The following is a 21,969-nucleotide window of genomic DNA, read 5'->3' as shown; positions in this document are numbered from 1 at the left end:
AGCACAGTTACATCAACAATTAAAAGCGAGGTAACATAATGAAGTAACTGATTAACAACCCTGGAGAGTATATACATTTCAAACATCATAAAAAACAAAAAAGACAAATGACTGGAACCACAGAGAAAAGATAAAAAAACTCCAAAACCACACACTTCTCTTGCAGTCCGAACCCAAAAAGCAGTGGAACACAAATACGTTCATAGGTAGGTACTAAGCTATCTACCCGAGGGCATTTATAAGCCTAGCCAGAGTGTGTTAGCTTTCACCACCCCATTGATTAATTAACTGAGCCTCTGTCAAGAAGAGCCAATGAAGTGATCCCAGGGGTGTATTTTCTGTTACCCATCCACTCGTCAAGGTATCTCTTGAAGAGTGTTAGTGACGGGCTCTGCCTAATGTAGCTAGGAATTTTGTTCCAAAGCATGGGGAGTCTCTGTGACAGGAATCTATCCCTCCAGCATGTTCTATTTATTGTTGTGGCAAGGTTAGTGGCTCGCAGTGACTTGGATTTCTTTAGGTGGAGCATGTCCATCAATTCTGAGTTGGATATGGCTTTGTAAGTCAGGCAGAGATCACCTCTGAGTAAACGATTTGCCACTGAGTACAGCTGGAGTTTTTCCAGTTGGGCTGCATAGGACATATGTTTGAGACCAGTAATCCTCTTGGTGAGGTGCTTTTGTGGTCTTTCCAGCTGTTGGAAGTGTCTTGTCAGGTACATCCCAAACGGGACATTGTACTCTATGATGGGTCTGATGAGTGACGAGTAGAGGGTCACTATAACCTCTTTATTTCTAGATGCGAACCCTTTAGTAATTAGATGGGCTACATAGAAGGATTTCCTAACTACTTTGGCAATATGATTGTCAAAGGAGAGATTACTAAATACCTGGGTTCCGAGATCTCTTATTACCTCTTCTGTATTAAGGGGGCTGCCACCTATGTGGTAATTCATGGGTGTTTTGCTTTTCCCAAATGGATGACTATGCATTTTTTGGCATTTAGCTTGAGACCATGACTTTGACACCAGGTGTCTGTCTCAGTAAGGCCCTTTTGGAGAATGTCCATGTCAGCTGGAGAGTCAATTATGGCTCTCAGTTTGCAGTCATCGGCGAACTTGGTTAGCCATTGTCCTCCTGTGTTTGCCTGTACTTCTGAGAAGTATATGCCAAACAGTAGGGGTCCCAGGACCGAGCCTTGTGGGACACCACTTGTGACTGGTTTAGAGTCAGACCTGGAGCCCGCTATTCTTATCATGTGAGTTCTGTCTGTAAGCCAGTTGACAGCCCATCTCGTGACGTAGGGGTTCATGTTCAGACTGGTGAGTTTTTCTATAATTCCTGAGTGGGGAATGGTGTGAAAAGCCTTGGTGAGGTCAAGGTAGGCTGTGTGAACTACCTTCCCATCATCTATGGCCTTGGTGACTGTCTCGAAGAAGTCAACCAGGTTTAGTAGGCATGATCTGCCCTTAACAAAGCCGAACTGGGTCGGGTCAAGTATTTGGAGGTTCCCAATGTCTTTATTAATTATTTCCATGATTATGCACTCCATAGCCTTGCAGACCAGGCCAGTCAGGCTTATGGGGCCATAGTTACCAGGGTCAGTTGTGGCCCCTCCTTTGTGGAGCGAAATAGCAGTTGATGTGCACCATTCTATGGGCTCATAGCCTGTGGATTGGCTGAGGTTGAACAGTCTGTTTAGGTGGGGAGTTAGTTCGTTCTGTAGTTCATGCAAGACGCAGCCTGGGACACCATCTGGCCCCATTGACACTGTGCTTTTGGCCTTTGAAAAGGCTGTTTTCACCTGTGCATCTGTGATTTCTGGGACATTACACTTTTCCTTTATTGTTGTGGACAAATAAAAATTAAGAACTGAATTTATTAAGTGCTTTCATTTCACTACAGTGGAAACTTCATCAGAATACAAAAACATCATGTTAGATCCCATTTTTAAAGTCCCTCCAATATCTGAATAACCAATCAAATACAAGTTTAAAATTCATCAATTAAACATTTAAAGAAACAACCTATTAAAAACCTCTATATCAAATACAAAACATATAAATGTGTACATATATAAAAATCTTATACAAAAATTACATATTCATGTGTTTCAATTTTAATAAACAATTTATTGAGCATGTTTCATGAATACCTGGCACCTTTATGGCATTAAGTTTTAACTGCCATTTAAGCTCACTTTTAAGTAAACGTTCATCTGTTATAAAACTTCTTTGTTCTTTCTGATCTTGTCCAGTTAGAATGTACAGTCACTGGGCACACAGGCCACACTTAAACATATCCCTTCTAGTGGCCCTAACTGGTACTAATGATTCTAATAATTTCTTAAAAGATTTATCTTTTTTTAAAAACATCTTAGGACGTTCACCCACAATCTCCAATATTCTGTTATCACAGGCCAAAATCGACCAGTTTCTCTTTAAACAGCTAACAACATTATTGATATCTAGTGAGTAAGTTGTAATAAAAAACTTTTTGTTCTTATTCATATTTTTCTTACCACTAATATCTGACCCTAACTCAATAATCGAGGTGTGTACATCTTCCCCATTTGGAATAATGTCATTCCTATCTTGGGTACCCAGTAATAGCTGTTTTTTTCGGCATTCCTAAAATTCATAAATATTTGTGTAACCCTCCTCTTAGACCTATAGTGGATGCTAACAGATCTAAAGTCCACTACATTGCTAAGTTTGTTGATCATTTGTTAAAGGCTTGTGCTGAAACTTTGCTCCAAATATGTAAAGATTCTTGGCAGTCTCTATCTAGAATTAACAGTCTTAACTATAATGAGCGTTATATTTTTTTGACCATAGATGATGTGAATTTATACTGAGTTATACCACACATAGTGGGTTTAGTCTGGGTGGAAGATTGTTTATATAAAGTGAATATTCTTTAAAGTGTAAGCAGCGTAATTCAACCAAAAGCACATAAATAATTCAACGATTCACCAGTATAGCATAGGAACGTTCATTTATTAGTTCAGTAAGCGCTTTCACCCACAAGGGCTTCCTCAGACTGTACAAAGAACAAGTTAGCACAGTCCATTATATAGCCAACCAATGACATTAATAAAACAATTAATCAATTTTAAAAACAATTAATCAATTTTAAAAAACAATCAAGTTATCATCAATGATAAAGCATTTCCTTTTATAAGGCGCATTACTAAATATAACAATTCCTAAACTCAAACTATCTGCATCTATAAATACTATGTATATTTTAATAGCGAAATAAACATATGTGATGTGTATAAAATATTTAAAAACTGTCATACTTATATTTTAATACAAATGCACATCCTTCCTTAAAATATAAGTATGACAGTTTTTAAATATTTTATACACATCACATATGTTTATTTCGCTATTAAAATATACATAGTATTTATAGATGCAGATAGTTTGAGTTTAGGAATTGTTATATTTAGTAATGCGCCTTATAAAAGGAAATGCTTTATCATTGATGATAACTTGATTGTTTTTTAAAATTGATTAATTGTTTTTAAAATTGATTAATTGTTTTATTAATGTCATTGGTTGGCTATATAATGGACTGTGCTAACTTGTTCTTTGTACAGTCTGAGGAAGCCCTTGTGGGTGAAAGCGCTTACTGAACTAATAAATGAACGTTCCTATGCTATACTGGTGAATCGTTGGATTATTTATGTGCTTTTGGTTGAATTACGCTGCTTAGACGTCAGCCATAGCGTTCCTACTTTGAGTGACTGATTGCTTTCTACATTTACATCAGGAACGCTGCTTCTCCTGAGGAATATTTCTGTTATATATTTTTATTCTTTAAAGTGAAAGAATAAGTCTTATTATTCTCCTGCTGGACTTGATACTTTCCAACAACTTCCTCTATTTTGATGGGCAATTTTTTAAACAATGTACAGAGGTGGCAATGGGGGAAGCTTGTGCCCCCAGCTTTGCCAGCTTGGTTATGGCCCATTGTGAGGCTAAATACATTTTTAATAGTCCATTTTCATCTTGTTGGACATATTACACCCGATACCTGGATGACATATTTATTTTATGGACAGAGAAGAGTGAGAATCTTACTGAGTTCATGAATTATATTAACAATACGACCCAATTTTTAAAATTTACACATACCATAGGGTTAGATAAAATATCTTTTTTGGATATAGAACTAATTAAGAATACAGACTTGGGTTGTTTTCAATCTAATATTTTTAGAAAGAAAATGTTTGCTAATACATATTTACACTATCAAAGCTGGCACCCCCACCACCAGAAAAAAGCTGTGGTAAAAAGCCAGCTGGTTAGGGTAACCTAAATGGTTTCAGATACCATGGATTTTTTAAGGAAGTAGATAATGTTATTGATATGTTCCAGAATAGGGGTTATCCTGATGTGTTTCTCAACAACATTAAGGAAGAAGTCATTTTTAAGAGGTTGCATGGTGTGTATAATCCCCTTTTGGGATTTCAAGATATAACCCAAGATAGGAATCACATTATTCTAAATGGGGAAGATGTAGACACCTCAACTGTTGAGTTAGGGTCAGATATTAGTGGTAAGAAAAATATGAATAAGCAAAAAAAGTTTTTTATTACAAGTTACTCACTAGATAGTAATAATGTTGTTAGTTGTTTAAAGAGAAATTGGTCGATTTTGGCTTGTGATAACAGAATATTGGAGGTTGTGGGTGAATGTCCTAAGATAGTTTTTAAAAAAAGAAAACTCTTTTAGGAACCTATTAGAATCGTCAGTACCAGTTAGGGCCACTAGAAGGGGCATGTTTAAGTGTGACCGGTGTGCCCAGTGCCTGTACATTCTAACCGGACATGAGTTTGTTGTGAATGATGTTATTATTAAGTTACAAAGCTCTTATACATGTGATTCATCCCATGTAATTTATCGTGCTACCTGCGTAGAATGTAAATCATTTTATGTGGGTAAAACCAGAAGAAAATTCAAAGAAAAGGTATATGAACATCTATTAAGTATAACAAAAAATTATATGAAAAATGCACTGGCTAGACATGCTGTTTAATTTCCTTTCTATTCTTTTAAGTTTACTATCTTAGAACAAGTTCTGAAAGACCAAAGAGGTTTTATAACAGATGAACCTTTACTTAAAAGTAAGCTTAAATGACAGTTAAAACTTAATGCCATAAAGGTGCCAGGTATTAATGAAACATGCTCAATAAATTGTTTATTAAAATTGAAACACATGGAGATGTAATTTTTGTATACGATTTTTATATATGTAAACATTTATATGTTTTGTATTTGATTCAGGGGTTTTAATAGGTTGTTTCTTTAAATGTTTAATTGATGAATTTTAAACTTGTGTTTGGTTGGTTATTCAGATATTGGAGGGGACTTTTAAAAATGAGTAGTGAAACGAAAGTGCTTAATAAATTAAGTTCTTGATTTTTATTTGTGTTCCGCTGCTTTTTGGGTTTGGACTGCAAGAGAAGTGTGTGGTGTTGGAGTTTTTTTTTCATTCAAAACAAGCTGTAAAATCTTTTCAGTGCATTTAACTTGAGTTAAAAAGTAAAATGTGCAGAACAGCCACTGTTCAAAAGGGATAACATTTAATTGTAGGATATTAGTGAAGTAGAACATGGATAGGGAGTTAGGTAGGGTGGGTGGGGAGGGAGTAGATTAGTATGGGGAGAATCATTCAGGGAGGGTAGTTACAGTGACAGGTCCATGACTTGTTTAGGTGATTTTTGATTGCAGTTTTACATTTTTCTGGATGACTGATATTTCTGATATCTAGAGGAAGTTTATTCCAGAACTGGGCTGGGAGTAGCTGTATAGATTTTACCCTATTTTTGTTTTTGTTTTGTAGATTTGGAGAAGGTTTTGTTCAGAGCTTCTTAGAGACCTAGGAGGGACAGAAGGATGGCACATACAAAAACAGAGTGTATCATTTGAAGCTGAGACCGAAGCAGATGGTGAGGAAGTTCTAGCCAGTTTAACCTTCTAAGAGCAAGGTAGTGATGTGAGTGGTAGGAATGATCTGCTGCAAATCTTGCAACTTTATTGTATGTGGATTCAAGCTTTGTTAGGACAGTGGTTTGAAGGTTAGTAAGGATTTGTGAGCCATAGAATAGGATGGGGAGTAGGTAGGCATGGGATAGGGAGATTTTTGCTTTGCTGGTTAAAATTTTTCTAGTCCTGTAAAGTAGTCCAAGTTTTTGGTGGGTTTTCTTAATGTTGTTCATGATGAGTAGATCAAATTTGAGGTGGTTGTCAATGATGACCCCTAGCAGTTTGGTGTGTGATTCGATGGAGACAGGGGTGTTATTGAGAGACGCGATAGAGAAGGAGGATTTAAGATGGTTCATTGTTTTAGGGATAAAATGTAGGAGCTTAAGTCTTTTTAGGATGTAGAATAACCTGGTTCTGAGTGAGCCATTTTTCAATGGCTAAGAAAGATTTTGCTGTCATTGTATTAAGGTCAGTGAGGGAATCGGCTGCGGTGATAACTGTGGAGTCATCAGCGTATTGCACCAGTGTTGACTGTGGGCAAGATGCATGCAGTAGCTTGGTAAAAATGTTAAATGGTAAAGGGCCAAGGATTGATCTTTGGGGTACATCTGTGTTGACTGGTAGAGCAGGAGAAGTTGCCGAGAGTCATTTAACTAACTGAAGTCAATCATTAAGGTAACTAGCAAATCAGGAGCTAGTGGAAGTGGAGAGGTTCAGTTCTGAGAGTTTGTGCAGGACGAAGGGGTGAGAGACAGTGTTAAATGCCTTTGAGAGATCAAGGAATAGGTATGAAAATGAAACAAGTTTATTATGGTCTCTGGCAAGGGAAATGGTATTTATGAAGAAATAAGAGTGGTTGATGTGCTATGTCTAGGTTGAAAGCCATGTTGAGTAGGAGTGAGTAGATTGTCTTGTAAGTGGAAGTGAAGGATTTGTTTGTGTACACATTTCTCAAGACTTTTAGACAAGAAGGATAGAATTGCAATGGACTTGAAGTTAGCAAGGTCTGAGGAGTTACCTCCTTTGTGAACAGGTAAGGTAAAGAAATGTTTCCAGACAGTAGGTACTCTAGATTCAGTAATTTGTCAGTTAATGAGGATGGAGATGGGGAGGGCAGGAGAGTTAGATGCTTTTTAAGAAAGAGTGGTGGTAGATTACCAACAGAGGGGAGCAGGGTTTAAGCTTTAGGAGTAATGATTTAATGCAATTGGTGGATACTGTTTTCAGGCCGAAGGCAGGAGAGGAGTAGAAGGAAGTGGGAGGGGTGTTGGGGGAATTAGAGTTAGTGTTGGAGTCAGTTTGAAGAGTCAATTTGCTGATAGTGTCAATGAAGTAAGAGATGAAATTAGTGGTAGTTTCTAATGGTGAATTATTAGGGAATAGTAGGGGGGATGAGGGGTTAACAGGATAAAAAATTTGGTCTATGGTGTGCCAAAATTTCTTTGGGTTAGAAAGGTTAGAGTTTTGAGGATTATTATAGAAGTTCATGTTGTCATTATAGATGGATTTCTTAGTAAGGTTGAGAAGTTCTTTATAGTGTTGGAGGTGGGAGGGAAGTTTAGCTTGGGATCAGGTTCTCCAAGCCTTATCTCTTTTTTTTGCATTAAGGAGTGGGTGGAGAGTGTAAGCCAGGGGGATATAATAGATGTCACTCTCACAGTTCATAAGGAAGCAATGGAGTTGATAATTTTGGAGAATATGGAACTGAATTTTTGAATAGCATCATCCAGGGGTAGGTATTTATGGAAGGCCCAGTTAGTAGCTGAGAGATGGTTGTTGAGTGTATTAGAATCAAAGCTGGTCAGTTTACTACAAGCTATGAACTTATGTGGTCTATTATGGTGTGGGGAGAATCTGAGTACCTTAACTGGCAGTGGTCACTGATAGCATCTGGCAGAGTCTCTGGGAAGTGATATTTATGGAGATGGGAGACTAGAATCCAGTCTAAAAGAAAAGTAGAATTAAAAGATTTGTTAGAGTGGGTAGGAGTGGAGATTAATTGGGAGAAGCTATAATGGTTAATATAAGAGCTGGGAGCATCTGAGGAGAGGACTAGCCAATTGATGTTGACGTTGCCTAAGATGATGGTTTCATTAGGAAGGTATTGAGTGAGTAAGGACAGGATATTTTCTAGGACAGAGATATTGTCACCAGGGGGTATGCAAATTGCAACTATGGAGAAGACATTATGATCACTGATTTTGCAATTAGCAATTAGCAGCTCTGCTGATGAGGTAGTAGGGATAGGGATGGGTAGAGGGGCAACAGTAAGGTGGTTAGAGAACATAATAGCAATCCCTCTACCTTTTCTCTGTGTTCTATTAAGTCATAAAATGTTGTAGCCATGGAGTAGGATGTCTTTGTCAGGAATGTGGAGTTTTAGCCATGTTTCACAGAACGTTATGATATTGGGAGAGTGATGGGACATCCAGGCATGGAATTCACTAACTTTGTTTACTATACTTCTGATGTTCATGGAATATAGAGAGAGGTTTTTTGAAGGAATTATAGGATGGGAAGAGGTGTGGTAGGCGAGTGTTGAATTATTGCAAGGGGGGGGGGGGTTACAGGTTCAGGGTTGGGATGGACATCACCAGATAGGAGCAGAATAATTAAAGTAGGAAAAGAGTTAAGAGGTGAGGGGGGGTAGTATTTTGCCTTACTTTTGTGGAAGAATGAGGGGCTAGGGGGAATTTTTATTTTAGGAAGATGGGGAGAAGTAGGAGAGTTAGGTGGAGCTGTTGGAAATGAGTGATGGAGTTGTGGCATAACTATGGGATAAATAGAGGTAGGTACGTGGTGGAGAGGTCTTAGTAGAATATTGTAGGAGGTGAGGTTATGTAAGAGGATTAGAGTAGTGGTGGAGAGGAGGGTCAAACCAAGTTGTAGGCTAGCATGGTAGATGAATGGGATGGGTGGGAATAGGAGAAAGACAGGTGATGGATAAAGGTAAAGACAGGAGATATGAAAGGATAGTAGTGAGGAGTAAGTGTTTGGATAAATGAAAGATAGAGAAAGGATGGAGGTCAGGAGTAGAGGAAGTTTATTTAAATAATGTGAGAAATATAAGTCTAGTTTTATGTGCTACAAGGCTGGAGAGGACAGGATGATAGTAGAGGGTCAGATTAGGTTGAAGGTAGGGGATGTACTTAAAGAATGGAGGGGTATAAGAGTAAATAAGGGAGTCATTAGAAATTGAGAAGTGGATCAGAAAACTGTTAGGTTTAAAAGAGAGTAAGTTGAGTGATTAGGTGGATGGAGGACGAAATGAGAGGTAGATGGTGTGTGACTTGTGGGAGGGGAAGGGAGAGGGGGAGAGGCAAAGGGGGAGTGGAAACAGGGGTTAAGTATAAAGGAAATGAGCTCTGGGGTGAGTGGGAATGGGTGTAGGGTAGGGGAGTGTAGTGAGTCCAAGCAGAACAAGGGCAAAAGGACCGGATGGAGCCATGAAGTGGGAAACTTCTGTGAAGAACTATCATCATAAATGCAGCAAAGTGTAGAAGAGACTGACATGTCAGGTAAGTCAGTTCAAGTAAACTGAAGGATGATAAAGTTTAATTTACTTAAAGAGACTCCTGAGCTTCTTTAGGTAGATACTTAGAAAGGTGGAAGTTGAGAGGGAGGAATAGGAGAGTAAAGAGCAGCAAAGATTAGGTTAAGTGAAGAGGAGTGCAGAGTATTATAGTGTGCTAATGAAGGAGAAACCACTGCCAATATGCAGGGAGTTGAGATTAGAAAAACTGGGGGGGGGGTGATTAAGCCATTGAGAGAAGTGTGTCACCACAGCTTTAGTTAAAAGAGTTTAAAATATTGATAGACAATTAAATTTATAGCTATGTAATATAGCAGCAGAAGACATATAATGTACTCTCAGTTTAAAGAGCAGGCCCCGAGGAACACTTTTGTTCTTTGGTGGAGGGGTTCCAGGTAGTTGTTTGCCAAAGATGGAAGAGGTACAGCACACTTTCATCTGAGTGGTTTATTGTAAAAAGGAGATAAAAGGAGAGAAGGAACTGTATTAAGATGAAGTAGGTTACATGTAAGTAAACTTGAGGGAAAAGTAGGGGGAGCATGTAGAGACAGAAAAACAAGGTTACATGAAAAGAGGTTTACAGGAGCGTGGAGGAGAGGAGAGGAGCATGTAGAGAGAGTGTGTCTAGGATAGAGTAAGTAAGAAAATGGAAAGTTAATAAAGGCAAGTTGTGTGGATAAGGAGGAGGTGAGAAGGTAGTTAGGAGCAGGCTAAAAGGATGAAATCAAACAACAGCTGTAGGCAAAAATAACTCAATAAAGACTTGTCTTTAACCTTAAGAGACTAAATAAGCAAATAGGTGCATGAAGGTACAGTTCACAAGTGTGATTTAGATGCTGAAAAGCAATTTAGGTCAGTAGCAAGAGAATAAAACACAGTATAAAACAATGTAAATTTGTAGCCAATGAATAAACACAGCAACAATTTCAATCAATAGCCATTGAGTAAAACATAGGAACAGTTTAGCATCTGTAAAATGGATTAATGTTAAGGAGACCACTTATTATAATTGCATCAAAATTAATGCATATTTTACAATGATGTGGAAAAAGCATAGCAACCGCAGACTCTGTTTTACCATACTATTACATCGAATATGTTACATGTGTTTCAGTAGGATGGAACAGTATTTATGCTGTCCTTTTTGGCTGTACAAGAGATGGACAACCAGCAATGTTCGTGTTGGAACTGCGGCAGTTGTTTGCAAAAGAGTATGACCAAAGGCCACAACAATAGGGCAGATTAAGTTTGTATCAAGTTGCATGGGTAGGAGTGGCTTGAATTGGGCTCTAATCACCGGCACAAAGTATTTGCAGAGTTTGCAAAGGTATCGAGCTAGTGGGGGTTGTGGTAAGTGCACTAAATAGAGTTGCAAGTACAGCGTAGTCCAATTACAGTAAACAGGGAGAGCTGCTATTCATATTTATAAAAGAAAGTAAATGAAGAAAAACGCTGAGTATGTAGGATTATAGGAATTAACAGCACCAATTATGAGCTGCTGTAATTTTAAGATTGCAGTGTTAGGTATGTGATCAAAGAGGGGGCAGTCACAGCAAAGACTCTTAGTCACACCAACCTGTGAAAGGTTAAGTAAGAAGATTGCAGACTGTTATAGTGTGCTAATGAGGAAGGAGAAATCACTGTCAATATGCAGGGAGCTGAGTTTAGAAAAACCCGGAGGGGGAGGGGGAGTGTGCCACCACAGCTTGAGTTAAAAGAGTTTAAAATATTGATAGAGAATTAAATTAATAGCTATGTAATATTACAGCAGAAGACATACACTGTACTCTCAGTTTAAAGGGCAGGCCCCGAAGAACACTTTTGTTCTTAGGTGGAGGGGTTCCAGGTAGTTGTTTGCCAAAGATGGAAGAGGTACAGCACACTTTCATCTGACTGGTTTGTTGGTGGTAACACAGTCTCATGGGAGAGCAGGAGAGATGTAATGGTTGGGGTAGAGTGAGGAAGGCAAACAGTAAATAATGAAAAGGAAAGGGAAGAAAACCTACACAATGAAGGACAAGAGGCTGGGGAGAGGGTAAACCAGGTGAAGAACAAGTTGTAGAAGAAGAAAAAATATGGAGTGGAAAAATTAGAAGAGAAGCTGCATGCAGGAAGAGAGACCAGGACATGGGATTGAGGCTAATAATTTTCTGAAGTTCTAGCCAGTGGAAAATCTGATTCTGAGGATCAAGTATTATTTGCAGATAAACTCAGGAAAAATATTCAGTTGGGGAAAGAATAAAAATAAGAAAATGAAAATTAAAAATATATATATATTTCTCCTAAACTTAAAAAGAAGGAAATGCAACAACTGTAGAGTACTTTCAGTAAATATGAACAGCATTATTAACACTGAAAGAAAGACAGGGATCCTGGAATGATGTGGTAAATATGATGTGGTTATTATTCTGTTAGTCGATGTAAGGTTACTGACAAGTGAAGAAAGACTACAAATGGAAAAATTATGGGCTGGAACTATAATATGGAACTTAGGACATAAATATTATGCTGGACTGGCTGTATTGTGTAACAAAACACTGAAAATACTAGATGTAATGTTAATAAGGATCGGAAGATTAATTGCTGTGGATGTGAGGTGGAAAGAGAGAACATGTTTATAGAACTTTAGCATTATATACAACTAGCAAGGAAAGAGAGAATCTGTTTAATCAAATATTGGATTATGTGGTGGTTAACATGAAAATTGTCACTGCAGTGGACTTTGTGATTTAAGAGAAAATGTAAAAAGAAAGGGAACGATATTTAAAAATATATAGGAAATAAATTGTGGCAAACTAGCTGTATGGAACAAAAGTCAATGGACATATAGAAGGGGGACACGGTTTACAATCAAAATCTTGAAAACTGAAAAATATACAGTTCAGAATATTGAACGGTAAGGTTGAATCCCTGCATATTAATTAGGTGAAAATGTCAAATCTGATGAACAAATTTGGCAGATTTGACATTTCGCCAAATATTGAACATGATGTCCATATAGGAGCTCGGGTGTCACTCCTACACTTCACATCACATTTTTGTGCCCCCACACCCCCTGCTAACTACATATTCCAACTCCGAGATCACACTACAGTGAGCAAAGAGATGAATGTCCCAACCATGTTATACTGTGATCTCTATTCATTACATCAAACTCATATCAGCGAATGCACAGTGGCATTCGCTGATATGAACTATCGATCATTTAACATTCTGCAACACAAGAATCGGCCATCTGCAGTTCAACATTCCCATGTTTGCAGAACCTACGTTCAACATTTTGACTGTAAACCAGGGGACACTAGGATCTGAAATTAATTATTTTGTATTATTGGAAGGCTTGGGGGCAGCAGACGGTGATACAGGTGTGAGAGGTTTTTCTGGATGGAGGTGATGGAAGAAAGAGAGTATACTAAAATAGAAAAGAGTATAAAAAGAATAAATGAGAAATTATGGGATGAAACTGGAGATTGAGAAGTATTGCAGTTTTGGAAGGATCATATAACCATGAAGGACTTCTATAAAAATTGGTCAGAATGATGTATTGAATTTAAAAAGAAATACACATTTTTTTTCAATGGCAGGATGAAGTAAAAAAGGAAGAGAAAGTGAAATATGGGAAAATGTATAGAAATGTATTAGAGAATTTAGAGAATAATACAGAAGAGTATTATGATGTGGAGAAATAAATATATAAAATAAATTAAGATACCAGTGCAACTGGTGGTTTATCTTGTGAAACTCGGGATAAACAAGCAACTATGTAGCTGGACTCTTGACTTCCTGATTAGTAGACCCACAATGGACATGCACTGGAAACAACTCAGCTCAACACATAGTCCTGAATAATGGTGTTCCCCAAGGTTGTGTGCTCAACCCCTTGCTCTTCGCCATCTTCACCCATGACTGTACTGCAAAACATAACTCAAACCATATTATAACATAAGCTGATGATACCACAATTGTGGGTCTCATTAGTGGTGGGGATGAACATAACTACAGGGATGAGGCGAACACTTTGATTGCCTGGTGTGACAGGAACAATTTGGACCTGAATGTTAATAAGACCAAAGAAATGATTATGGACTTCAGGAGAAAGGCAACAGTTCACCAGCCACTCACTATCAAAGGGGAGGTAGTAGAGAAAGTCAAAACAACCAAGTTCCTGGGCCTTCACATCTCAGATGACCTCTCCTGGACTGTTAATTTCAACCATATAGCCAAGAAGGTTCAACAGAGGCTTCACCTCCTGAGAAAGCTCAAAAAGGCCAGGCTCCCACTGTCTGCTCTTACCACTTTTTACAGGGGAGCTATCAAGAGAATCCTCGCTAGCAACTTCATAGCATGGTTCAGTAGCTGCACAATTTTGGAGATGAAGAAATTAAAGAGAGTAGTGAGGGTGGCTGAGAGAATCTTGGACATGAACCTCCCTTCTATTCAGGAGCTTTTCTTTACAAGAGCAAGAAAGAGAACATGCAAAATACTAGTTGATTAGACCCATCTGTCCCATGATTGGTTCTCACAACTTGCATATGGAAGGAGGTTCCATGGCATCTGCTGTAGGACTACCAGATTCAGGAACAGTTTGTATCTTACAGCTGTGAGCCTTATTAACTCAGACACCAACCATAATGCCTGATACATTGAAGCCTCTTTTTTCATGCAATCCTGCTCCTCTGAGCAATTGCCTCCAGTATTACTATTATGCAATACGATGACTATACTGAGTCATATCTAAGGTTAACAAGTGCAATTCGATATCTAAACAGCTGCTATTCACTAGTTTCTATTCATTCTCTATCTTAACAGTGAAGGGGTTTGGTGGTGGGTATTTATTATTTATCATTGGATAATGGGTATTGAGTGTGTTTATATAATGTGAAACTACCTCTTGCCAGGGGCGGCTCGTGCTATAGGACTACAAGACTGCAGACCTCCCACCTGTAAAATGGGTCCCCAACCAGTAGAATGCATAAAATAAAGTCCACAGTCCCCACACTGTAGAACATATACAAATAAAAAATATCTTGGACACTGCACATGCATGCTTAGTTCCTGACTGCTGTATTAGGCAGACAAGAACTCCAAGCATGCATGCTCAGGCATTCCTGAGTTCCAGACTGCTCAGTTAGGTAGTCGGGATAGGGAAGGCAGGAAACTCCACCCTTCCAACCTAGAGATCTGTGCAGTGACGACCACACAAATTGGAAGGTCACCGGACTGCATCATCCGCAGGCTGGACCAATAGCAGGAGGCTCCAGCCTCCTCACATCTCGCGGGAAACCACAGCATGTGTGGGCCAGTATGGAGGACCAATCTGGCTGCTGCAGAGTACAGGATCACATTTCTGGAAACAGGCGATCGCTGCAGAGGAGTGTGTGTGTTGCAGTGTACAGGATCACATGGCAGGCCATTCTGGAGACAAGTGATCACTGCAATGGCAGGTCATTCTGGAAACAGGTAGGTAGGTGTGTGCCATTCTGGAGGCAGGTGATCACTGCAATGGCAGGCCATTCTAGTGTGTGTGTGTGTGTGTGTGTGTGTGTGTGTGTGTGTGTGTGTGTGTGTGTGTGTGTGTGTGTGTGTAATGCCCCAGTTTCTTCATGGTGGTGGGTAGAGAATAAGGCTTGAACCCTGTACCTTGGGCCCAAGTGACAAGAGCCTGAATTCCCTACCAACCACCATTTCTAAAACATTTGCAGATTTTTGCCTCATATTTGTTCTGTTCCTCATAAAATCTGTGGTTTCTGTATTTTTGTTACTTAACACAGACAGTAGTGCAGTGGTGCAGTGGTAGCAGTGTTGCCTGACAGCTATGGGTTCTCTGGTTTGATTCTTGGCTGGGGTGCCTTCTGTGTGGAGTCTGCATGTCCTCCCTGTGTTTGTGTGGGTTTGCTCTGGTGTCCTCAGTGGATATTTGTCCCTATTTTTTGGACTGTATTCCCCCATTATTGGCTTCATCCAGGTTTTTTGTGCCAAGGTTGAGAGCTATGGTGATAACTGAACTCACTGAATATGTTTGGGGGCTATATTCCCCCATTATTGACTTTGTTCAGGTGTTTTGTGTTATGATATTGACAGCTATGGTGCGAACTGAATTCACTAAATGGTAGCCATTTAAGTTTCAGTCTTCCTTTCTTTCATAAAAATAGATGATTTAGCATAGCGGTATGTTGCTCTGGCTGTTTTGCACAAGGACCTGGGTTCAATACTTGGCAGTGAAATGTATGGTGGTAACACAGCATTTTATTCTAGCAACTTTCCAACATTATACATGCAATGTTTAAAATGTGTCCCTGATTTTTGATCTTTTGTCCCCCCCCCCAAATAAATGTTGGCTTTGTCTAGATTTCTTGTTTTGCAAAGTTCAGAGATACAGCTGAGTGTCGAGGAGATTTTACAAGGAGCTGAGAGCTGCAGGGGAACAAAAGGTTAGTGCTGCTTATGTCAAGTCTGCTTACATTGTAAATAGCACAACAGGTAGTGTACTTGCTTTTGATGCGGAAGGCTGTGGGCTCTACTCCCACAGTAGGTAGATCCATTGCTGATACTGTACTCTGTTGTAAAGGGGATGGATGCTGCAGTCCTCTTTGGCGAAGATACCTAGTAACTATGAACCTGTTATCAGTTTGCCATCCATTCCCTATTGCGATATTACTAGCATTATAATTGTTTTAATGCAACATAAGCAATTTATTCCTCAAGGGCAACAGGCACTTTATTTGTAGATGAAACAATGACATATAAAGTTGTTTGCTAACAGTAACCTCTTCATTAGTTAACAGATTTCTTTAATGTGGAATTATTTAGATGACTTTTATTTCTTCAGAGATCAATCATATTTACTGATACTGGTGGACTGTTGAAGTTTGATTAGATTTTTATGATGGAAATGTTCTGAATTGGGCAGTTTTGTCATTATTGGTGCATGCATTTTGTTTCATTGTTTACTGAAAAAATGCTCAAAACAATAAATTTAAAATGCCCTCTAACAACTGTACTGTATTGTACAAGGAGTATAATTTAATACAGTCAGGAAGGTGTATCAAAGAGCATGTGTATGTTTCGTGTTCAAGGGGCCTATGATTTGAAAACAGCCCAAAATTAATCTTTATCTGCCACTGACAAAATGTATTTTCTTTGAATGTGGGTTTCAATGCTGTTTCAATGAATGTGAGTTTCAAGGGCAGAGAAGTTTTAATGCTACGTCTATTTTCATTGTGAGACTGCATTGCTTTGTTTAGCAGATATCTATTAGGGTTTATGCTGTAAAATATAAAATAAAACTTTCAAATGAAATCCATATCATCACAGAAGTAAAGCAGTATGCACATTACAGTGTTTATGGCAAATGGGGCGAAATAACCAAGGAATGGAACATTGGATGGTTGCAGGAGGGATGCTCCATTCGGCCATGATTTTGTGAGGGGGGAAGGGTAGCAAACTCAGACAGCCCCGGCTGAACTATACCTCTCAACTGTCCAGAATTTTGCAGAATAAATAGATTTTTGCTTCTTATTTTTGGTTTGTTCCTCATAAAATGTGTGGTTTTCTGCCAAATCACTTAGGAATGAAGTCACTAAATAATGACAGACATTGAGTTTCACACGTCATAACCTTCAGAAAAATGCATGCTAAAGCAAGAGCTGTTATTCTATCAACTGTCTTAAGTTTATACAATAGCAATTTTTAGTAATGTTTGCATGTTCCCCCAATATATTTGGCCTTGTCCAGATTTCCTGCATTAATAGGTTGAGAGGTACAAGCAAATAAATTGCTTTATAGAATTAGGAATATCCAAACCTCTCAACTGTCCCCAATTTTGGCTCAAAATGTTGCTCTCCCCCTAATAATCACGCTGCAAAATGGCAATTTTGGAAGAAAACGTGGAGGGTTTATAATTATAAATAACTGTAATGATCAGAGTTATAGATTACTTTTATTTCAGAAATGCATGTAGATGATCTTATTTTGTTAGCTGCTCAAGTTAACAGTAATAACTTTAAAAAGATGTCCCTTCTTTGATAGGTTCCCAGCTGTATTGTGTGGCAATTTTATATTTTTGCATAACATTTTTGGTCTGTTTTTCATAAAATTGTGGTTTTCTGGCAAATTAGTAGCAAATCATTAAAGACTGAAGTTAGAAAATAATGGCAGACATTTGAGTTTCAGATTTCATACCTTCAAAAATTCATACTAATGCAAGACCTACTACTATTCTATTATCTTTCTAAGTTTATAAGAGCAATATTTAAACATTGTCTTTATTTTTGGGCCTGTGTCCCACTTCTATGTATGGCTTTGTCCAGATTTCTTGCTCTGAGGTTGAGCGGTATCAGTGTCAGAGCCATCACCATCAGCCAGAGGCATTTCAAACTGTGGCCTACTTGTTGCACCCCACTTCCCATTGTAGTGGCACTGGATGTGTCCAAGCAAGGCAAGGAGCAGTTATGCAGTGTTAAGTGTGCAGAGTATTCTCCCATCCAAGGTATACCACAAGTACGACCGTGGCTTTTCATCTGTCCTTGATTTTGCAGAATGTTCTGGTTTTCTGTCATATTTGTATACTGTTGATTTATGCTTCTTATTATTCAGAAAATGCATGCTGTTGCAGTGCCCTGTTGCTCTGTATAAAAGTAGCAATGCTTTATTGACCATAAGGTAAGCTTGTCGGAGATTGTAAGATGCAAGTAAGCTTTAATAAGCATACGGTTAAAGAATTACCAACATTGAAAGCCTTTTTTTTGTTGCCATGCAGAGAATATTTACATAACTAGATAACGTATAAGCCTTAGGTATTGAAATGCATATGACAGTATTTGAAATAAAGGACAGGATTATAGTATTTTCAGAAGCTCATTACATTTGTTGGCGACTTGCAGTTATCTTTGCAGGCTTTACCCGTAAACTAAACAGAATGTGAATCTATCATGTGTGGTCCATAACTTGTGCAGTAATCCTTTAAGCAATTTATCTTGAGCTTGCTTCTTGTTTGCTGTTCATTTTTTACTTTGATCATGTGTTCCCCATGAAACAAGTAAATAGTTGTCATCAGGCAGCAGGTCTTTTTTGGATAAGAAACATTTTTACAAGTGAGGGTATCACAGAGATTGCTACTTTCAGCATGTTACTTGGTAATTTTATGAAACTGAATATAAATTATAATTAGAACTGCAGTGCAAGGAGAAGTGGTTTGAGCTGAGTGCTGCTTGTTTTATTTTATACTTGATTTTGACTGGCATTCCAGTAATGTATTTACAATGCAATTTATTTTTTCATGCCTCACAACCTTTGTGTTTCCATCTAGATATTAAGTAAGTTGCCATGTAGCCAATACATTGAAATATTTTTTTTCTTCTACATTTCATTTTGTCTTGATTGGACTCTCGTAATGACGGTTTGGCACCCATGGCAGCGTACTTAATTAAAGTTCCAGTTGTTGTGGTTTTGAGCATAGCTCCTCCCCTTTCTTGTTGATCACACCCCTTCCCATTGGCCCCACCCATTCAGCTGTCTCCTGCAGACCCCCTTTAATTTGAAGTCGCCAGCTGCCACTTCCTCTTGCATGTCATACATTTTGTTATTTTCTTTCTTATGTTATTCTGGGATAACTCTGTATCTATGTTATTTGTCTGCATTTCTCTCATGAGCTGACATTTGCAATTTCATTTAGGCTGCCCTTGTGTGGTCCTAAATGACAATAAGGTTTCTTTGAATCTTAAGAAAATATAAGGCATTACTCTTTGCACAGAGATATTATTTAGATGGGAAAAGGGATGAGATATATTCATGTCTGAGTAAATAGTAAAGGAGGATATTAATATAATGAGGGAATGTCCCCAATTCCCACCCACTGCCTCTTACTCTAATATTATACTTCATATATACATATTTCACTTGTGATTCATTTTCCAAAGCCCTGCCCAAATCACCTTACTACTCAAATACATACACTTCTGTTTATTGTTTTCTGCTTATCTCTTTAATTTTTAGCCCCATTCCCAACTTTCTCCCTTCCACACTGCTTTGCACTATATCCATTTATAATTACACACTCCTTAACAGTAGCTATCTATTCCACATTGTATCTTTTTCCTTTCCCAAATAAACCCTCATTTTTTTCTTATTTTGACTACATCATTATACGCTACCCTTTAAATCCCTCTATTCCTTACATTTCAGAGAAGAAGCTAGAACAACCTACTACTATTCTTTTATAAACTTATACTTCCTTTAGCTCCACCTCCTGCAAACTCCCTCCAATTCCAACTACACTCCAGTCTACCACACAACATCCCCCTCCCATGCCACACCCATATTACTCTAACCACATCCCCTTTTCTATACTACTATCCCACAGTATTTTCACTTATACTCTAGCCCCTATAACTGTTTTACTTCCAACAGCCCTAATTCCTCATCTAAGCTAACTCTACACCAATCATGCTGTTTTACTCATGCCTCACATTTCCTTTCCATCTTCTCCTTTCTAACCTAACTCCTGCAGCAACACTACTACAAAAACATACCTCAATTGTTACTTCATCATCACCACTCAATCCTTCTACCACAAGCTTCTCCCAAATAACCGCAACACTGATCTCTATAACGATCTTCTTCTATGCCCATCCTAAAGTCCTCAATACTAACCACTACAACCTAAAACTAGTAAAAATACCCAAATTACTTAAAACTCCTAAAACAACTAAATGTTCTTTCATGGCCTTAAACTTGTGCATAGACATGCACCCCAACACAGGTCCCATTCTTACTACACAGACAAAAAAACTAAAACTTATCACTCTTAATATCAGGAGCATGTACAATAAACTGACACTCTTTCATGCCTGGTCAACACACTCTAACACAGACATCCTTGCTATTACAGAAACTTGGCTAAAACAAGCAGTAAACGATACTGAAAATTTTCCCCTGGTTACAGCATTATCAGGGTAGACAGACCATATAAAAAGGTGGTGGAATAATCCTAACTTTCTCTAACAACTTGATAGTTTCATCATACTCAAATACTATACCAAAATTTTGTACAGTTGAAATCCTTATAACATTTCTAAACCTTAACTCATCTAAGAACATCTGGATAGTTGTTTTATACATCCCTCCTGGGCAAAACATTCACATTCAAAAATATTCTAGCCTGGATATCTGAAACAATACTGAATGAAACCATTATCCTAGGGGATGTTAACACTGACTGGCAGACACTAACCTCACACCACCCAATAAACAGTATAAACCTCTATGTCTTTACTCAGCTTATAAATACTCCTACCAGACAGCAAAAATAACATCCAACACTCCACCCTGGACTGGATACTAGTCTCAAACCCTTCTAACTTTACATCCTCAGGAACACTCCCCAACTCCTTAAGTGACCACCTACCAACCTATACTCACAGGACTATCATTCATCTCACAAAGCAACACAAATTCTAAACTATACGGAACCTACAAAAATTCAGCAAAGGGGTATTTAATGAAACTCTAAAAGCTATAGACTGGTGCATCCTAAAAAGACTTCCCCTTAATGATGCAGTTGAACATTTCAACAGCACCTTCCTTAACTCCCTAGCCCTTCAGCAAACAAAAAGATAGAAAAATAACCATGCCCCATGGCTCACCAAATAATGTAAAATTCTAATTTAAGACAGGAACAAAGCATGGACTGCCTGCCTGGCTAAAGAATAAAAATAACATACATCTTCAGTTATACAGACAACGCTGCAATCAAACAAAAAGATAAATATCGCATGACAAAAAAATCATGCTATTCCTACATTCAATATAGCCACAAAAACAACCCTAAGACATTCTGTTCTCTGTAACATCACCACTCACCCAAGGAAATAAAAATAATCCCAACCCGTACCCCAATATACTAACTCTTCAATAGCCACCAAATTCAACACATGCTTTACAGAGTCCATATCCAACCTAAAAGTAAACCCAACTCCTCCACCCCAACTCACTACTTCTATTAATGTCCCCAGTACAAACCTCTACACATCCCAGACATTACACACACACAACCAGTCCCTGACTCATAATCAAAAACCAAACCATCCCCAGCTTACTTTTCAGCCTGTCCCTTTACCTCAAATAAAAAAAAAAAAACACTACAAAAACTGAAACCTTGCTCAACCTCAGCAGATAACCTTCTACCAGAATACCTAAAGCTTGCCATAGAGGCAATAGTATTCCCTGTTAGCATCTTAATTAATAGATCCATAGCTGAATCTCATGTCACTAACTTATGGAAAGGATCACACATTATCATTTTACATAAGGGAGGCAACTCCACTGACATCACAAACTTTCATCCTATTGTAATCTTGTCCCTCCTCTCTAAGATTCTAGAAAAATGGGTGTACCTACAACTTTTCTACCATCATATGCATAACAGCCTACTTTCCCACAC

This window comes from Protopterus annectens, chromosome 6.part0, assembly GCF_019279795.1.
Source record: "Protopterus annectens isolate FY-2018-M chromosome 6.part0, PAN1.0, whole genome shotgun sequence".
Lineage (NCBI taxonomy): Eukaryota > Metazoa > Chordata > Ceratodontiformes > Protopteridae > Protopterus > Protopterus annectens.
Note: the sequence above shows the minus strand (reverse complement) of the source record.